This window comes from Ceratotherium simum, chromosome 1 (assembly GCF_057802395.1).
Source record: "Ceratotherium simum simum isolate JZ-2026a chromosome 1, ASM5780239v1, whole genome shotgun sequence".
In the NCBI taxonomy this organism is placed as follows: domain Eukaryota; kingdom Metazoa; phylum Chordata; class Mammalia; order Perissodactyla; family Rhinocerotidae; genus Ceratotherium; species Ceratotherium simum.
Genome location: NC_141900.1, coordinates 54,592,548 through 54,612,816, shown reverse-complemented (window position 1 = coordinate 54,612,816; position 20,269 = coordinate 54,592,548). Strand labels below are relative to the sequence as shown.

At 35.6% G+C, this 20,269-nt stretch overlaps 1 protein-coding gene across 3 annotated transcripts in view; it reads right to left on the bottom strand.

Moving 5' to 3' along the window:
• SP4 (Sp4 transcription factor) overlaps positions 1-20,269 on the bottom strand; it is a 79,500-nt gene that overhangs the window by 3,599 nt on the left and 55,632 nt on the right. The window lies entirely within an intron of this gene.

The following is a 20,269-nucleotide window of genomic DNA, read 5'->3' as shown; positions in this document are numbered from 1 at the left end:
TCGGGTTCTGCTAAGAACCGGAAATAAACGCTGGAGCAAGTAAAATAATCCCTCTGGGCCTCAGTTTCCCCATCTACGAAATAAGAGGGTTTCTAACAAATGATCTTGAAAATCTTTTCCAGGTATACAAATACATAACGTTCAAGGCTCACGTTCGCTCTTCCTTAAAAAATACTGTCTGGGTTTTGGTTATAATGCCTAGAGGCATGAAATACCTCAGAACTATTTCAAACAAAATCAGTTAATTTAATAGTGTATTGGGTTTATTCACAAGGCAAAAATGAGAGTTGGGCAAATATTACATTTCAAATTTAATGAGAGTTTTTAGGTCTCACAGATGAAGACTGTTAGGTTCTGGTATGCAAAGTGATCCTTAAATATGCTCTCTTTAAGATATAAGATAGTTCTACTCAAACTATATTTTGGAATAAAAACTAAACGTTAACTAAAAAGAAAAAAGCCATTTCATTTTTTTGTATAATGGATGGGGCACAGAAAAATGTGGTTAATTGGTATATCATGATGTTCACAATGAATCAACTATTACCTTTAGTCCTTCCCTCTAAAATTATTACTTAAGGGAATGAAATAATGTTTTCCCAGCCTGACAGTAGAACTTGGATAATAAGAAAATTCAGTTTGGCTAACTTCTTTACTTGGCCCTGCTTTTGACTTACCAATAGAAAATCTATAGGTTCAAGTTTGTCCATGTCAGATATTTTCCCCTCTTCTTTATGTGTTTGCTTTTATTTTTTAAAAAATTGCATATGCAGTATCTCATTGAACTTTTTCAGTCTTGAAAAATTAAATAAAAGTATAAATAAATGGTTTAGACAAAATCATCAAAGACATTAAAAATAAAGGTAGTTAAGCTTTAAGGTAAAGTGATTTGCATTTTATGAATGCTGAAACCTTGACAAGGGCGAAAAACAACTAAACAAGGGTTTAAGTTTGGATCAATCCTGAATTCCTTTACCTTTCAAGTTTCCCATTGTATTAAAAAAAAATTTCTCAGTTTATAAATTTTAAAGCTACAAGAACTCTTGAAGATCTTATTTTACATTTTCATTTTATAGGTGAGTAGGTTGAGGCTCAGAAATCAATTTGCTGGGGAATCATACAACTTATTAATATCAGAGCAGGTTTCAAGGCACCCAATTTCTAGTTTGGGCTTTTTATGTTACATCACTAGAGTGCAACAAGACACCTCTGTTCTTTTATAGCAACAACAGCCAAGAACAATCAGAAACAAATCAGGTAGTGATGGCCTGAGATCATGCAGCAAGCAATGAATCAAGTGGGTGATCAAACTGTACACAGTGGATGTTTAATAAATATTTGTTAGCTGTGATGTTCATGAATTCAGTCATTTTTCAAAAAGTATTGTGGAACATCTGCAATTTGCCAGACACTGGTGATACGAAAGTGAACAAGTGAGAGGCTCTGACTTAAAGAAGCTTCCATTATCTTGAGAGAGTCATTTGCAAGCATGTGGAGCCAATTAAGAAAGAAATTCAAGCCCCCAGCTACTCAGTAGCAAACGGTAAGATAAATGTGAAATGATGATGACACGGTTTGTGTGTGGAGTTTCTAGTCTGTCTACTCCTAAGTGGTGGGAGTGTCCAATTAATTTCAAGTAATGAAAGCTGGCTAGAATCTCAATATTAGTAAATTATGTTGGACAAGTAAGTAGGGGAATGATATTTCAGTTTATAATCTTTTTCCACAGAAGTGTGTTTTGTGTGGTTTCGAACAATTTCTAAATTTCCAACTCTTAGCAAACATTATCATTATCTTTATCCCAATGAGGTACAGAATTCTTGTACTACTGCACACACTACAGTATCTTTTTAATATTTATAATTATTTTAATTATTTTTATAATTATTCTTAGTAGGCTAATATTTTTATAATTAATACAATTAATTATCAAAACTGTTCATATTAGTTACTTATAGCAGCCAGAATGACCCCTCAAAGAAGTCGATGCCCTAATTCCTGGAATTTGTCACTGTGTTTTATTACATAGCAAAAGGGATGTAACCAAGGTTATAGAGATTAATAAATGGAGATTATTCTGAATTATCTGGGTGGGCCCAATCTAATCACACAAGCTCTTAAAAGCAGAGAGCTTTCTTCAGCTGGAGTCAGAGAGATGCAGCAGGAGAAATCAGAAACATTAGAAGTATGAGAGGGACTTGATCTGCTGTTGCTGGAGGGGGCCACATGGGAAGTATGGGAATGAACGTGGGCAACCTCCAGGAGCAAACACCAGCCCCTAGCTGACAGCCAGCAAGACAACAGGGACCTAAGTCCTACAACAGCAAAAACTGAATTTGGTTGACAGTGTGAATGAGGTAGAAGCAGATTCTTCCCCAGAACCTTCGGGAAGGAACACAGCCCAGCCAACACCTTGATTTTGACTTTGTGAGATGCTAAGGAGAGGACTCAGGGAGGCTGTTTTGACTTCTGACTTAAAGAAACTGTGATACAATAAATGTCTGTCATTTTAAGCTGCTAAATTTGTGGTATCTTGTTATGGCAACAACAGAAAACTAATAGTTAAACAACATATACCTTGAAAAAATTAAAGCCTGATAAGAAAATAAATTATAGCTGATCCATTATATGGTTCAAGATCTGTGAAATATCTTTATTATAAGTATCCAAAGCATGTCAAGGACAAGTTTCAAATTTTATTTCTCTAAGAAAATCTCAAGAACATAACCCAAACAATTTTGGTTTAATAAACTGAATATAGAAAAAAAATGCCTCTTTTGCCCAGATTGTTAAGAGAATGCCATGCTGTATTACACGATTATTACAATACAGTAGTTTTTAAAAGGATTTAAACAGACGATTCATATCTAGAAACTACATTAGATTACTTCCTAACATGATATTCTTAACAGTAATTTCTCTCAGAAAAAATTTGCTGAGATTTTCAAATGGAATCATAGATTTGAATGGATGAATGGAATTAATCAGATCTTTTAAAGCTCTATTTGAAGTAGCCATCAAGAGCCAATTACTTAGTTGTCATAGTTCTGCCTAAATCTGGTTTTCAAAATGTTGCCCTCAAATAAGCTAATATAATGTATAAAACATACTTTATAAATTATTAATGTTATTTCTAAGTTTGTAATTTGATAACATATCTCCATATGTGTAAATTAAAATTAATTTTAGGAGCAAACTAAGGAACTGTATCTGTTTCCTAGGGTTTCTGTAAGAAAAATACCACAAACTAGGTGGTTTAAAACAAGATATTTAGTCTCTCACCATTCTGGAGGCTTAAGGTGTCCAACCTTAAGGTGACAGTAGGGCAATGCTCCCAACAAAGGCTCTAGAGAAGAAGCCCTCCTTGCCTCATCCTTGCGCTTCTGGTGACTTCTGATAATCTTTGGCATTAGTTGGCTTGTAGTTGCATCTCTTCAATCTCTTCACATGGCCTTTTCCCCTGTTTCTCTGTGTCTTCTCCCCTTCTAGTACGAACACCAGTCACTGGATTTAGGGCCCACTAGGTCCTAAATCCTAGGCACTAGGCATAGTATGACCTCATCTTTATTCACTTTATGTGCAAAGAACCTTTTTCAGAATAAGGTCACATTCACAGATACCGGGGATTAGGACTTGAACATACTTTCTGGGAGATACAATTCAACCCACGACAGGGACATTTTTAAATGTCTGGCATTTGTTATATAGCTTCATTATAAGTATCCAAAGCATGTCATTGAACACACCCTGTGCTCAATGTATAACTTTCACCAAATGTCCATGTGTAGCATATACACAATTTCTTAGTAAAAATAACCAGACTTTTACATGTAACTTTCATTACGGAAATCATTTTTTGATTTGTTCTAAGAAACCTAGTTATTCAAACTGAAAGACTAGTAGTCCTGGGATCCTTCCAATCCTACCCTCCAATGCCCTCAACCTATTAAGCCCTCTTGGACACTCCTTCTAACCTATCCAGCCTAAAACATTTAAATGAATCTTTTCATGAGTACACTCAATTCTCCTCTATCATTATCTGTGAATAAATGTAAATTACAAGGAGTAGAGATGACAATTTGAGAGAAGTCACGTGGCTTAAATTTTCTTGAAGTAGAAAACTGCGAGTAAGGGGAGGATGAGTGGAAGTGATAAGGGAAATAAGACTTAAGGTTTAGACAATTATTAAGGTACTGAGGAAGCTGACAAAAAAAGAGTAGGATTGATAGGCTGTTCTGAGAGACTGGCTGAGATCTGAGACCATGAATTTATAGTGACATCAATTTACATAATGAGTAATTTTTCATTTCCTCCTTCAGTAATTATCTACTTAAATATAGAAGCTCTTTGGTCATTTCATTATAAATCCTTTTTTTTTATAAAGGCAATCTTACCTACTCTAATAGTTTTTTTTTTTTTTTAAAGATTTTATTTATTTATTTTTTCCCTCCAAAACCCCAGTAGATAGTTGTATGTCATAGCTGCACATCCTTCTAGCTGCTGTATGTGGGACGCGGTGCGTCGGTGCGTGCCCGGGATCTGAACCCAGGCCGCCAGCAGCGGAGCGCACGCACTTAACCGCTAAGCCACGGGGCCGGCCCATCTACTCTAATAGTTTTAACTATCATCTATCAATGGATGACTACATCATGATCCAGATTCTTCAACTCATCTGTGAATTCAACATCTCTGAGATGTGCCATAGACAGCATCATTCAACACGCTACAAACAGAACTCATCAACTCTCTCTCTAATCCTTATACTTCTTCAGAAATAAAGAAAAACACAAAAACCAAGAGAGAAGTAATGTCAGTAAAGATGGTGACCTCCAAAAATTCACTCCTATATGAAAGGAATCAGAAAACTTAGGAAAAACTATCAAAATCAATGCTTTCAGATTCTGGAAATTAATCAAGGCTTGCAGGGACTCAGGGAGCGCTCATTAAAGAAAAATGGCTGAATCTTGGTAAGAACAGCAAGCTTTGTGATGTTTTAACTTGCCTAGTTCCATTTTCCACTCTCCAGCAGCCTGGCAGCCACCAGAGGGAGCAGAACAGAGCTGGAGCTATTCCAAAGAATTATCATTATTTGATCTGTCTAGTGGTTCTTTGGAAGACCTCACTTAAAAGACTATTGTATTTAACCTGGAGGTAGTCCAATGTGAAAAGCCTTCTCTGGGGGTGGAGAAGGTCATATCTAAAACAATTATAGGCGAGTGTTTTAACTTCATGGATGCCCGAGAAAATGGATCATACTTAGAGCAAATAATAAATAGACTAAACAAAAAGCTTAAAAAGAAAAGCTGGGAGATAAGATATCCATAGATGCTTTGAAAAGCTCTGACATACTCAGTGGAATCTAGGCCACATATATGCTTAGTGCTATGAACCTACTCAGGAAAGGCCTGAGAAGGCCCAAACTCTCACCTGTGCCTAATCTTTGAGGCTCTGTGTAAGTAGGAAGTGAAAGCTAAGGCAGAGTTGTCAACTGGCTGGCTAAATGTTAAAGGGTGCCCCAAGAAGCACACAAAACCTCTCGCAAAGAGGAAGAGATTTATTGGTCTCAGATATTTAAACAAAGAATATTTGAAGAAATGATAGCCGAAAACCCCAAATTTGATGAAAAACATTAATCTACACATCTAAGAAGCTCAATAAACTCTAAGTAGGTTAAATACAAAGAGATTCACACTGAGACACAATAATCAAATTGTTTAAAGTCAAAAACAAACAGAGAATCCAGAAAGCAGCAAGAGGGAAGTGACTCATCACCTACAAGGAATTGTCAATAAAAATAACAGCTGATTTTTCATCAGAGATCCTGGAGGCCAGAAAGCAGTGGGATGATATACTCAAAGAGATGAAAGAAAAAAACCAGTCAACCAAGAATTCTATATACAGCACAACTACCTTTCAAAAGTAAGGAAAAATTACGTTATTCCCAGATTAATAAAAACTGAAAGAATTTGTCTCTAGCAGATCTGCACCTATAAGAAATACTAAAGGGAGTCCCTCGGGCTGAAATGAAAAGACAGTAGGCCATAACTTGAATCTATATGAAGAAATAAGGAATACCAGGTAAGGTAACTACATCGGTAAATATAAGACAGTATAAATGCAGTTTTGATTTGTGACTAATTTTTTTCCTCCTCTCTGATTTAAAACACAACTGTAAAAAATAATTATAAATCTGTGTTGATGAGTACACAATATACAAAGATGTAGTTGGTGACGAAAGCAGCAGATGGGGAGGCAGAGCTATATAGGAGATAAGTTTTTCCATACTATTGAAATAAAGTTGGTATTAATCCAAACTAGATTGTTATGTGAACTGTAATCCCTAAGGCAGGCAACCACCAAGAAAATAACTAAAATTATATATCTATGTCTATATCTATCTATCTATCGAGAGAGAGAGAGAGAGAGAGGAAAATGACAAGAGAATTAAAATATTAAAATAACACATGAAGAATATTTAACACAAAATGTCAATAATGGAGGAATACAAGAACAAAAAAGATAGAGGACATATAGAAAACAAATCCAAAAGGGCAGAAGTCCATATCAGTAATTGCATTAAATATGGATGCATTAAACTCTTCAATGAAAAAGCAGAGACTGACAGAATGGATAAAAAAACATGATCCAACTATATGCTAAGAGAGACTCCCTTTAAACTCAAAGATACAAATAGGCTAAAAGTAAAAGGACAGAAAAAAGATACACCATGCAAACAGAGCTAGAATGGCTATACTAATACCAGACCGGTAAGACAAAAATCTCTACCACAGACAAAGAAGGACACTTTACAATGATAAGAGTCACTCCATCAAGAAGACATAACAATTATAAATGTATATGCAGAGCCCCAAACTACAAGGAGTGAAACTCATAGAATTGGAGATAGACAATTCTACAATATACTTATTGTTCTCCTGTAGTCTCCATTTCAATTGGTAGTAGTTATCATTGGTACCTATCATCTCTTTTCTCACATCTAATAATCACCTAGTCCTATCAATTTTATTATACAAACATCTCCTGAACCAGTCCCAAATATTCTTCACAAATTCTAATCTAGTTAGGACTTGATCAACAATCCCTATTGCCTTTGCTAATTGGTGTCAAAATTATTCCCTATAAATCTATTCTCCATACAAATACCAAATGATCTAAAATGAAAAGATGACTATTTGATTAACTGCTGAAAACTTTCAGTGGTTCCCCATTTCCTATGGCTGCATAAGAAACAAAATCAAGTAGTATATAACATCCCACAGGAAATGCCCTCTGCCTACTTTTTTTATTTTATCTATCCCCACAAATATTATGGTTCTCAAACAGTGAACTGCTTATAGGTCCTGACATATCATATTTTCTTTTTTGTCTGAGTTGGATTCTAGTTCAGGATAAAAATTCCAACTCTGCTCCACCTACCAGCCATATAAAACTTCAGGCAACTTCTATTTTCAGTTTCTTCATTTTTAACTGGGAATAACAGAGATACTTATTTTATGTTATTGCTCTAAGGATTAAATGAGAAAATAGAAAAAAGCATTTAGAAAAATCCTGGCACAGTGAAGGAGCTCAGAAATGTTAATTGTTACTGTTATTGCCTGTCTGAATTTGTTTTCTCTACTGCTCCCATGGCTCGCTCTTTCTTACCACTAATCACTCAACTTGGCTCAAGGAACTAGGTTTGGGGCCTTGGTAAAGAAGTCAATCAGCCTCTTAAGACTTCAGTTTAGTTTTTATTTATAAAATGATGTGGTTGCACAAAATAAGTTTTAGGAGTCCCCCTGACTCTAAATCCCATTACCCTTGGTAGAGCTAAGAGAAGTGTTGCATGATACTAAGGCATATGCACGAGGCTGAGAACTGTTTTGGATTGTTAAAATAGAAATTAATTACAAAATCTCTCCCCCTTTCTATATTGTAATTTCTCAAAGATGAGTTTGTCTCACACTTTTAAAAACTTATGATTTAATTTATATACAGTAAAATTGATTCTTTTTGGTAAATAGTTCTATGAGTTTTGACAAATGTGTTAAGTCATGTAGCCATTATCAAAATAAAAATTACATCATGCATCGCTTAACAACAGGGTTACGTTCTGAGATACGCGCTATTAGGCAATTTTGTCATTGTGCAAACATCACAGAGTACATACTTACACAAACCTAGATGGTATAGCCTAAAAATGTCAACAATGGACTATGTATATGATGGTGGTTCCATAAGATTATAATGGAGCTGAAAAATTCGTATCGCCTACTGACACTGTAGCCATCGTAACGTTTTAGCGCAATGCATTACTCACGTGTTTGTGGGTGATGCTGGTGTAAACAAACCTATTGCACTGCCAGTCACACAAAAGTATAGCTATAGCAGTAGGCTATACCATCTAGGTTTGTCTAAGTACTCTATGATGTCCACACAACAATGAAATCATCTGACGCACTTCTCAGAACCTATCCCCATCGTTAAGTGATGCGTGACTGTAGAGGAGTTGCTATCACTTCCCAAAATTTCTTTATGATCCCTCTTTATAGTCAAACTCTCCCTCCTCCCTTAGACTTCAGAAAACAGTGAACTGTTCTCTGCTTCTGTAGTTTTGATTTTTCCCTAACGTCATATAAATGGAATCATACAATAGGTAGCCTTTTGATGCTGACATCTCTTACTTAGCATAACACGTGAATTTCATCCATGTGGTTGAACGTACTAATAATTCATTCTTCTATGTTGGGGAGTAGTACTCTGATATATGGACATACCACAGTATTTTATCCATTCTCTAGTTGAAGGACATTTGGGTTCTTTCCAACTTGGGGTTATTATAAATAAATCTGCTACACAGATTCACTTTCTACATGAACACAGCTTTTATTTCTCCAGGGTGAATACTCTGGAGTGGATTACTAGGTCATATGGTAAGTGTATGTTTAACTAGATAAGAAAATTCCAAAATGTTTTCCAAAGGTGTTGTCTCATTTTGCATTCCCACCAGCAATATATGAGAGTCCCAAGCTGCTCTGCATTCTTACCAGTACTTCTAATTGTCAGATTTGCCATTCTAATAGGTGTATACTGGTCTTTTGTTGTGGTTTTAATTTGCATTCCCCAAATAACAGATGTGGAACATCTTTTCATGTGCTTAATCATCACATGTGTATCTTCTTTAGTGGAGTGTCCAAATTCTTTGCCAATTTTTAAAAATTGGGCTGTTTGTTTACATATTGTTGAGTTTTGAGAACTTTTTATACAGTATATTCTGGATAAAAGTACATCGTCAGATATATAGTTTTCAAATATTTTCTCCCAGTCTGTCTTGTGCTTTCACTTTCTTAACAGGATCTTTCAAAGAGCAAGTTTTCAGTTTTTATGAAGTTCAATTTATGGATTCTTCTTCTTCTTTTTTTTTGTGAGTAAGATTAGCCCTGAGCTAACATCTGCCGCCAACCCTCCTCTTTTTGCTGAGGGAGACTGGGCCTGCGCTAACATCCGTGCTCATCTTCCTCCACTTTTACATGGGACGCCACCACAGCATGGCTTGACAAGCGGTGCCTCGGTGCACGCCTGGGATCCGAAGCCTGGGCCACCTCAGTGGAGCACGCGCCCTTAACTGCTACACCACGGGGCTGGCCCCAATTCTTCTTTTATGGATTGTGTTTTTGGTGTTGTATTAAAAACTTGAGCCTAACCCAACGTCACAAAGATTTGGTCCTATATTTTATTTAAAAACTTTCATAGTTTTAGGGTTTTAGATTTAGGTTTGAGTGATTTTGAGCTAGTTTTTGTAAAAGATATGAGGTACATAGGTCAAAGTTCTTTTTTTGCATGTGTCTGTCCAATCTTCCACACTATTTACTGAAAAGACTACTCTTTCTCCACTGAACTGTTTTTGCACCATATGTTTATGGGTCCACTTCTAGACTCTCTATTCTGTCTTACTCATCTATGTGTCCTCCTTTTCACCAGAATCTCAGTGTTGATTACTGTAGCTTTACAGGAAAACTTGAAATCATGTAGTGTGAAGGAGTCAAATTTGTATATTTTTCAAAATTGTTTTGGCTGTTTTATTTTATTTTTGTGAGGAAGATCAGCCCTGAGCTAACATCCGATGCCGATCCTCCAGTTTTTTGCCGAGGAAGACTGACCCTGGGCTAACATCCGTGTCCATCTTCCTCTACTTTATATGGGACTCCGCCACAGCATAGCTTGACAAGAGGTGCGCTGGTGTGCACCCGGGATCCGGATCACAGGCTGCCGCAGTGAAGCGCGTTCACTTAACTGCTATGCCACCGGGCCAGCCCCTGTTTTGGCTATTTTAATTGTTTTGCCTGTCATATAAATTTTATAATCAGCTTGTTAATACCTACCTAATGGTGCTGGAATTTTGATAAGGACTGCAGTGAATCCATATATATATTTGGGAAAAATGATGTCAAAACAATATTGGCCCCTTGAATTGAGTAATACAGTATCTCTCTCCATAAGTAGATCATCTTCAATTTCTCTCATCAATGTTTAATTTTCAGTAAACATATCTTGCATATATTTTGTTAGATTTATAGCAAAGTGTTTCACACTTTTCATCCTATTATAAATGACACTACTTATTAAACTACTTATATCCAGTTGTTCACCGCTAGTACACAGAAATACAATTCACTGTGTATATTCACCTTGTACCCTGCAATCTTGCCAAACTCAGTTGTTAGTCCTAACAACTTTTTTCATAGATGTCACAAGTTTTCCTAAATAGACAAGGTTGTCTGCAAATAAAGATACTTATTTCTTCCATTAGAATCTGTATGTCTTTTATGACTTTTTCCTGCTTTAATGCACTGAGTATGAATTCCAGTACTATGCTGAATAACAATGATAAAATCAGACAACTCTGCCTTGTTCCCGATCCTACGGAAAAGCATGAAGTCCTTTATCAGTAAGTACCATGTTAACTGTGAATTTTTTCTAAATGCCCTTTACCTGGTTAAGGACGTAACCTTCGGTTCTTAGTTTGCTGAGAATTTTTATCAAATTAAATGCAGATTTACCCAAATATTTTTTGTGTAATTTAAGTAATCATATGATTTTTCTTCTTCTTTTGTTGTTAATATGGTAAATTACATCAACTGATTGATTTTGCAATATTTCATCAGCCTTTCATTCCTGGAATAAACACAACTTAGTCATGATCTATTATTCTTTTCATATATTACTGGACATGGTTTGATAATATTTTGTTGAGGATTTTGACATCTATATTTATGAGGATACTGATCTCTAAGTTTTTTTCTTTTTCCCTAGTAATGGCTTTGTCTGGCTTTGGTATCAGGGTAATGCAGGCCTCATAAAATAGAAGCATTCCCTCATTTATTTTCTGAAAGAGACTGTGCAGAATTGGTACTATTTCTTCCTTAAATGGTAGAATTTGCCAGTGAAACCATCTGAGCCTTGAGTTTTCTTTGTCAAAAGTTTTTAGCTAAAAGTTCAATTTCTTTAATAGATATAGGACTATTCATGTTATCTATTTCTTCTTGAGCAAGTATTGGTAATTTGTGTCAACTATGAAAGTTGGTCCATTTAACCTAAGTTCTCTAACAGAGTGTAGAGTTACTCATAGCATTCCTATATTATTATATTGTCTGTAGGGGCTCTAGTGATATCTCCTTCCATTCCTGATATTGGCAAATTTTCTCGACCAGTGTGGCCAGAGACCTATCAATTTTATCTTTTCAAAGAAAGCTAGATTTTAGTTTGACTGATTTTCTCTATTGTATTTATTTCTCCTCTTATCTTTATTATAACTTCCTGACTTCTTGTTTTGGGTTTAATTTTCTCTTTGTTTTCTAGTTTCTTAAGGTAGAAGCTTAGATTTTTGACTTTATTTGTTACTAATAAAAGCATTTAATGCTGTAAATTCCCCCTAAGCACTGTTTTACCTACATCCTACAAATTTTGTTATGTTCTATGTTCATTCAGTCAAAATATTTTCTAATTTTCCTAGAGACATCATCATGATCCACAGATTATTCAGAAAAGTGTTGTTTAATTTCTAGATACTTGGAGATTTCACAAATGTTTTTGTTACTGACTTCTAGTTTAATTCCATTATGATCTGAGAACATACTTTGTATTTCTATTCTTTTAATTTGTTAAGGTGTGTCTCATGGCCCAGAATATGGTCTATCTTTGTGAATGTTCCAGATTGTCTTGATTAAAATATGTATTCTGCTGCAACTGGCTTGAGTAATAACCGTCAACTAGGGTAAGTTGAATGACAACATTCTATATCCTTTTTTGTTTTCTGTCTACTTGTTCTATCAATTACTAAGAAAGGAGTATCAACTCTACAAGAGTAATTGTGAATTGGTCTATTTCTCCTTTCAGTTTTATTAGTTCTTGCTTCATATATATTTTAGAGCTCTGTTGAGCTCTGTTGTTAGATGCATATTACAATTAGAATTGTTATGTCTTCAATGTAAAGTGACCCACTCATCATTATGGAATGTCCCGCTATATCTAGTAATTTTCACGAAGCGTATTTCGCCTATTATTAATATAGCAACTTTAGTTTTCTTGTGATTAGTCTTTGCATGGTATGTATATTTTTTCTATCCTTTTTCTTTTGGAAGCTGATACTTTGACCGTTATTTTTTTTTGAGGAAGATAGGCCCTGAGTTAATATCTGTTGCCAATCGTCCTCCTTTTTTCCTTTTTTCTCCCCAGACCCCCAGTAGATAGTTGTATGCCATAGTTGTACATCCTTCTAGTTGCTCTATGTGGGATGCCGCCTCAGCATGGCTTGATGAGCGGTGAGTAGGTCCACACCCAGGATCCAAACCAGCAAACCCTAGACGGCCAAAGCAGAGCACTCGAACTTAACTGCTACACCACTGGGCTGGCCCCTACTTTTTCTTTCTTTCTTTTTTTTTTTGTGAGGAAGATCAGCCCTGAGCTAACATCTGCCAATCCTCCTCTTTTTGCGGAGGAAGACTGGCCCTGGGCTAACATCCGTGCCCATCTTCCTCTACTTTATATGGGACGCTGCCACAGCATGGCTTGCCAAGCAGTGCGTCGGTGCACGCCCAGGATCCGAACCGGCGAACCCCGGGCCACCGCAGCAGAGTGTGTGCACTTAACCGCTTGCGCCACCGGGCTGGCCCCCCTCTCCTTTTTCTTTTAACTTATCCATATGATTATATTTGAAGTGGGTTTTTTGTAGACAGTATATAAATGGGTCTTTTGTAATGCAATCTGACCACCTCTCTCTTCCAATCACTACGTTTAGACAATTTGCATAGTATGTAATTATTCATTTGATTAGATTTAAGTCTATCATTTTGTTGTCTGTTTTCTCTTTCTGTTCTGTTTTTTCATTTTTCTCTTTTCCCTTTCCTCCCTTCTTTTGGATTATTATTGTTTAGTGTTCTATTTTAATTTATTCCCCCTTTCCCCACTGAATCTCTTTATTTTTAATGTAGGCATACCTCATTTTAATGCACTTCACAGATACTATGTTTTTGATAAGACCTTCCACCAGCAAAAAGATTATGACTCACCAAAGGGTCAGATAATGGTCAGTATTTTTTAGCAATGAAGTACTTTTTAATTAGGGTATGTGATCTTTTTTTTTTTTTTTAGACATAATGCTATTGCACACTTAATAGAACACAGTACAGCATCAACATAAGTTTTATATGTACTGGGAAACCAAAAACTTCCCGTGACTCGCTTTATTGTGATATTCACTTTATTGTGGTGGTCTAGAGAAGAACCTGCAATACCTCGAAGATATGCCTGTAGTTGATATAGGGATTACAATATACACACCTAACTTTTCACAATATACATACCAATCTCTATATTTTCACAGTACAAAAAGAAGCTTTTCAACCCTATAGGTTTCTTTACCCTCCCCACTTTGTTATATTTACCATACATATTACATTCACATACATTGAAAATCCAGCAGTGTTAAAATTTTGACTTGAAACAGTCATTTTTTAAAATTTAAGAATAATAATAGTTTGCTTTATTTACCCAGGTATTTACCATTTCTTTTGCTCTTCCTTCATTATTAAATTCCAGATTTCCCTTTGGTATCCTTTCCTTACAGCCTAAAGAACTTCTTTTAGCATTTCTCGTAGAGCAGATCAAATGGCAACAAATCTCTGTTTTCCTTCATCTGAAAAACCCCTTTATTTTGCTTTTGTTATTGAGAATATTTTCACTGGATATAAAATGTTCAGTTGACAATTCTTTTCTTCTTCTGGCCTCCACAGTTTCTGAAGAGAAATCATCAACTGACTGAATTTTTATTCCTCTACATGTAATGTGTCATTTTCTTCTGGCTCCTTTCAAGATTTTTTCTTTACCTTTGATTTTCAGCAGACTGATTATGATGTATCTGGGCACAGTTTTCTGTTAGTTCCTGTTTGGGATTCAATGAGCTTCTTAAATGTATAATTTTCACCTAATAAGAAGTCTCAGCCATTATTTCTTCAAATACTTTTCTACACCAATCTTTTCTTCCTCTTTTTCTGGGACTCCAATGACACCAATTTTATTATTGTCTCACAGGTTCCTGAGGCTCAGTTCACGTGTTTCCCCCAATCTTTTTCTTCTCTGTTCTTCGGACTGCAATTCCTAGCAATCTATCTTCAACTTCACTTTTTCCTCTATTTATCTCTTTATCTCTATTTGCTATTGAGCACATCTAGTGAATTTTTAACTTTGTATATTGCATTTTCTCAGTTCCAAAATTACCATTTAGTTCTTTTTTTTTTTTTTTTTTTTAAGATTTTATTTATTCAGTTTTTTTCCCCCCAAAGCCCCAGCAGACAGTTGTATGTCATAGGTTCACATCCTTTTAGTTGCTGTACGTGGGACTCAGCCTCACGTTGGACGGAGAAGTGGTGCCTCGGGGCGCTCCCGGGATCCGAACCCAGGCCGCCAGCATCAGAGCGCGCGCACTTAACCGCTAAGCCACGGAGCCGGCCCATTTAGTTCTTTTTTATGGTTCTAATTTTTGTGCTGAAAATTGCTTTTCCTTTTATTTCAAACATGTTTACTTTTACTCCATGGATGATGGTTATAATGGCTGTTTTAAAGTCTTTGATAATTCGAAAATGTGGATCATCTTGACACAGTCAGATTTACTTGGTTCACAGTATGTTGAGTAATTTTGGATTGTATCCTGGACATTTTGGACATACTATTGTGGTAACTCTGGGTCCTGTTAAAAATCCTCTAGAGTAATTTTTCATTTTAGCTGGCAATCAACCCATTTAGGTTCAGATTAAAAGTTCTACCTTGCCTTCTTTGGGCAGTAGTTCCAATATTAATTCATTTTCAAAGACTCTGTTATGTTGACTGGTCTGCCTAATACACACTGGGAATTAGGTGGTGGTTTATAAGACAGTTCATTCTTGAGGCCTTTGCTATGGTTCTCTGGGTCTGTTCTGTGTATGCGCAGCTCGGAGATGAGCCCAGAACTTACTCTGTTCCATACCCGTAATTAGGGATCCCCTTTTACAGATCTCTCCAAAATTTCCCTCATGCTTTCCAACTCCTAGGTGTCCCTTTTCCTGGTTCCTCTGGCCAGAAAGCCAGAATTCTCAAGGTCTCCTGTACCATCCTGCACGTACACCATGACTGGCATCACCATCAGGGTGAAATGGCAAAGACAAAAATAATGGTGATTCCCCTCACATTTGCTGGAAAACAAGGTTCCCATTGCCCAGTTGATCTGGCCAGAGATATGGGTATTTTCTCAGGTTTTTAGGTGCCTATGCTACCACTACGGCAGTGCAACCTACAAACAGGGCTGGCCTTGGAGTACAGGGGCCCCTTTTCTCAGTTCTCTGTCTAAATATATATGGTTTCTCCTAGAGTGTTTGCTGCCTACCTACTATCCAGCACCCACAGTGTCAAAGCTATGAGACAAAGCAGGGGAAAAAATCCTGTGAAACTCACTTGTGTTATGCATTATTATACAAGTTTTGATTGTATCAAAGTTCTGCAAACTAGAATAGAGATTATGAAGGAACAGGATATATTCTAGAAGGGAGCCAATCTGTCTTCTGTAGAACTCTGAGACTCAAAATGATGGGAGACATGGAGCATAAAGCAGTAAATGGAAGTCTGTATGTGGAATATTAACCCTACTATCAAAAAAGTGGGGCAAAATATTTGAGGATTTGTATCTAAAGAAATGTAGTCCCATACTATACTACTATATTTTGGTAATTAGGTGTCTTCTAGTATAACACACAGTGCCCCTATCCAATTGTCTAAAATGAAAGCTACCAGGTCCTAAAGCTTTCATAATCCTTCACTAAAACATACTGATCAATCATCATCATCATAAACTTGAACAAAAGCCAAGGATCACTGGACAAAGCAGGAAAGCCTACAACATCAGAAAAAGCAAGATACAGACAAAAAAATTATCCTGGAGGAAATATAAGTATTAAAAAAATTCTAGCTGGAAAACTCGGAGGCCTTCAGCAAGCTCCTGCATCTATACAATAAAAACAGGACGTGATAGAAAAAGAAACAATAAAAAGCACTCTTGGAAATTAAAAAACAATTCAATAGAAATATCTAAAGATAAAGTTAAGGAATCTCATAGAAAATAAAAGAAAAAAGTAAAAAGACAAAAGCTGTACAATAACAAAACAAAACAAAACAACCAATATAGGGAGTCCAACATACATCTAGTAAGAGTCCAAAGAGAATAGAAAATAAAAAGGGGAGAATGAGACAGGAGGTGGGTAGTGGGTGGGAGGGGGCCCAGAGCTGAAGAGTCCAACCAGTTCACACAATAAATGAAAACCTAATTATGCAATTAACAGAACGTTAAAGATTAAAAGAAAGCTCTTACTGGTTAAAAAAAAAAAAAAAAAAGGATAGAGGCATGTCAAAAGAACAGAGGAGGCAATCTAAAACAACTTCTAATGGCCAAAGATTGAACAATTTGAGCAAGGAAATAAATAATCACAGTATTTGATTATAATCCAAAAAATAAATACTCATGAGTCCATAGTGATATAAATAAATGACAGAATAAACAAGTAATTGGGGAAGAAGGTATAAATCTTCCTTACACAAGCATCACAACTAAAAATTTACAAGCAATAAGGAAAATAAGAGAATGACCTTTAGAACATCACAGTAATAACTGCTGCAGGGAAGATATAATGAGGAACGCTAAAGTGAAACGCTACCATTTTCTTTAAAGAGAAACAGGATATTTGCATAGACTCAAAGAACCTCTCCTAAAATATTTACTAATTACTCTGGTTGTTGTCATGTAAGTCTACATTCTTTGATACCCCTCCCTCCAGGAGGTGGAGCTTAATTCGCCTCCCCCTGAGTGTGACCTGGACTTACTGATTTAGTGACGTGCTTCTAATACACAGAGTGGCAAGAAAAAAAATAACTTCACAGTGGAGATACCTGGCACACACTATCTTAACCAATCCATCAAGGTTAACATCACCAATAATAAGAAATATTGACAGCATATTTGTCATGTCCCTGATATGATGCAGTGAAAGGGCAATAATGTCTCTGATACTCTTCCCAACAACAAAACTTCAACCCAATCACAAGAAAATATCAGATAAGTTGAGGGATAGTCTACAAAATACCTCATCTTCAAAAGTGTCAAGGTAAGAAAAGACAAGGAAAGAATGAGGAAATTTCACACACTGCAGGAGACTAAAGAGCCACGACAAAGAAATGCAATGTGGTATTCTAGACTGAATCCTGGAACAGGAAAAGTATATTTCTGGGAAAGTCTGTACGTTAATTGATAGTATTGTACCAATGTTAATTTATTTGTTTTGATAAGTTACTGTGGTTATGGAAGAGGTTAGTGTTAGAGGAAGCTGCGTGAAGGGTATATGAGAACTCTCTATACTATCTTTGTAACTCCTCTGTAAGAGTAAAATTACTTCAAAGAAAAACGTTACAAACAAACAAATCAGCTCTTAAAAGTTGAAAGGGAAAACTTAGGTCACCTACAAAAAACCAAGAAAAGAATAACCATGGACTATTAGTAAAACGGACGAAAGAAGACAATACAGCAGTGCCGTTAATATTTTGAGTGAATATAATTTTCAACCTGGAATTTGGTATTAGCCAAACTATCAATTAAGTGGAAAAGCAAAATAAAGACATTTTCAGATAAATTTAGCTGCCCATGCATTTTTGTAGGAAGGATTTCAGAATGTTTTGCAGCAACCAAGGGAACCAACTGAGAAAAATGAAGATATGAGATCTTGAGAATACTGGATCCAAACCAATAGGGCAGGGAAGAAAAGTCTCAAGATTATAGCTGTGCAGCAGCCCTAGACAAGAATCAGACTGTGTTCAATCAGAAAGCTGAAGACCTCCAGGAATAAGGAGAACCTGGATGGAGTTGATACTATTCTTGAAAAGTCGAAATGGCAAAAGGAGGTGATAAAGTTAGCCAATGCAAGGGGAAAAAAGGCAATTAGAAACGTGAAGAAAAAACAAAAACCATACAGGAAAGGATATGTAATCATAGCACGTTAGATAGTCATAATTATTATTTACTAATTTTCAATTTTAAGAACTAATAAGCTATTAAAAAAGGAGACAGAGCTTACTGAAGAGAAATGTAAACATTTTAACACCAAGAAAAAGAGAGGAGAGTAAAAGATTAGGTGAGAGAAGTTAAGAGGTGAAAGAGATAGAAAATGAAGGACAGACACAGTAATACCATATCACAGAGTGGTGAATCAAGAGACAATGTCTGGCCTGCACACAGTTAAAAAAAATTTAATGTTGGCAGATGATGCAAAGTGGGGTGAATTCTTAACTCTCAAAGCAAGAAGTCAATAGATAGTGTCTACTATTGACAGATCAATAAATAACAGTATAAGCATATTATTTAGATATATGGCAGCCATCACAGGAAGAATAAAAATGTAAAAACAGTTAAAAGATTAAATATGGTTTTCTCTGGGGAGTAGAACAGGGGTGAAGCAAAGCATCTCCTTAACAACACAAGCTCTTCTATATGATTTGATTTTTAAATACCATACGCATGTATCATTCGGAAAAACTTTTAAAATTTATTTTACAAAAAAAAAGCATGCACTATTTTGAGCACTGAAGAAAAATTACTCATTGATTCACTCATAGTAAGGTACTGACTCAGTTTCTACTTAGTGTAGTGGTGGGGCATTAAATAAAACCTGATTCTGGCCATGAATGGCCAAGGCTTTCAACTTAACATATTAAATGCTTAATACATACTTATTTCAAAAGATATCATTTCATATTCTTTTCAACAACCTGAATAAACACTTAGAAGTTGCTCTATTAAATCTTTAACAGTAACGTAAATATGCTGATATTAAACCCAATATTTTTCACAATAACATGTTTAAACAATTTTGTGTATGGTGTATTCAAGATATTGCAAACACTGAAAGTAAGCTTAAAGTACCTACTTAATTCTGAATTATTCAAGCCAATAGATGATAATAGTTTGGATCATTAAAAAAAGAAGAAAGAAAATATACTTCCAAATCATCAATCTTTGGTTTTGAAGTATATGTATATATAAATCCTTGGATAAATTTGTTTTGTGTATCTGTGTAAGTGTGGATGTGTGATAGAGAGGGACTTTAGAAACTTATCATTTCTCAAACAAAATGATGACATCATAATGTGAGGTTCCAAATTAAAGAAAGCAGCAATTTTTCTTGGCTTCCCTAATCTGTCCCACTTGCTAATCCAGGGTGGAAATAGTGCATCCTCTCATACTGACATAAACGGGAAAACGTTTTTCTAAAACAGACATCAACATTGTTATGGGATTAATTATTAATCACCATATTTGCCAATATGAATGGTGAGGTGGCATTAGAAGCCCCAACTCGTTGTAAACCTTCTTTTTAATTAAAATTCTTAGTTTTAGCATACTACTAACTCAGGGATTGAGTCAATATACTAAGACTCATCTGTGTTTATGTGTATATCAGACTAACTTTTTATTTATCACTTATAGATTTAACAATGATTTTTTTCTTCTCTGAGAATATTTCTACTGTATAAATCTACTATATATTTATACTGTAAAATGGAGCTAATTTCTATCTCATAATGTTGCTGTTAGAATCAAATGGCATAATACATTTGAAACATATGATATACAGGAGCTGATCAATAAATGCCAGTTCTCTTTCCCCTTTGTTCTACACGTACCTTGGTATAAGTTAAA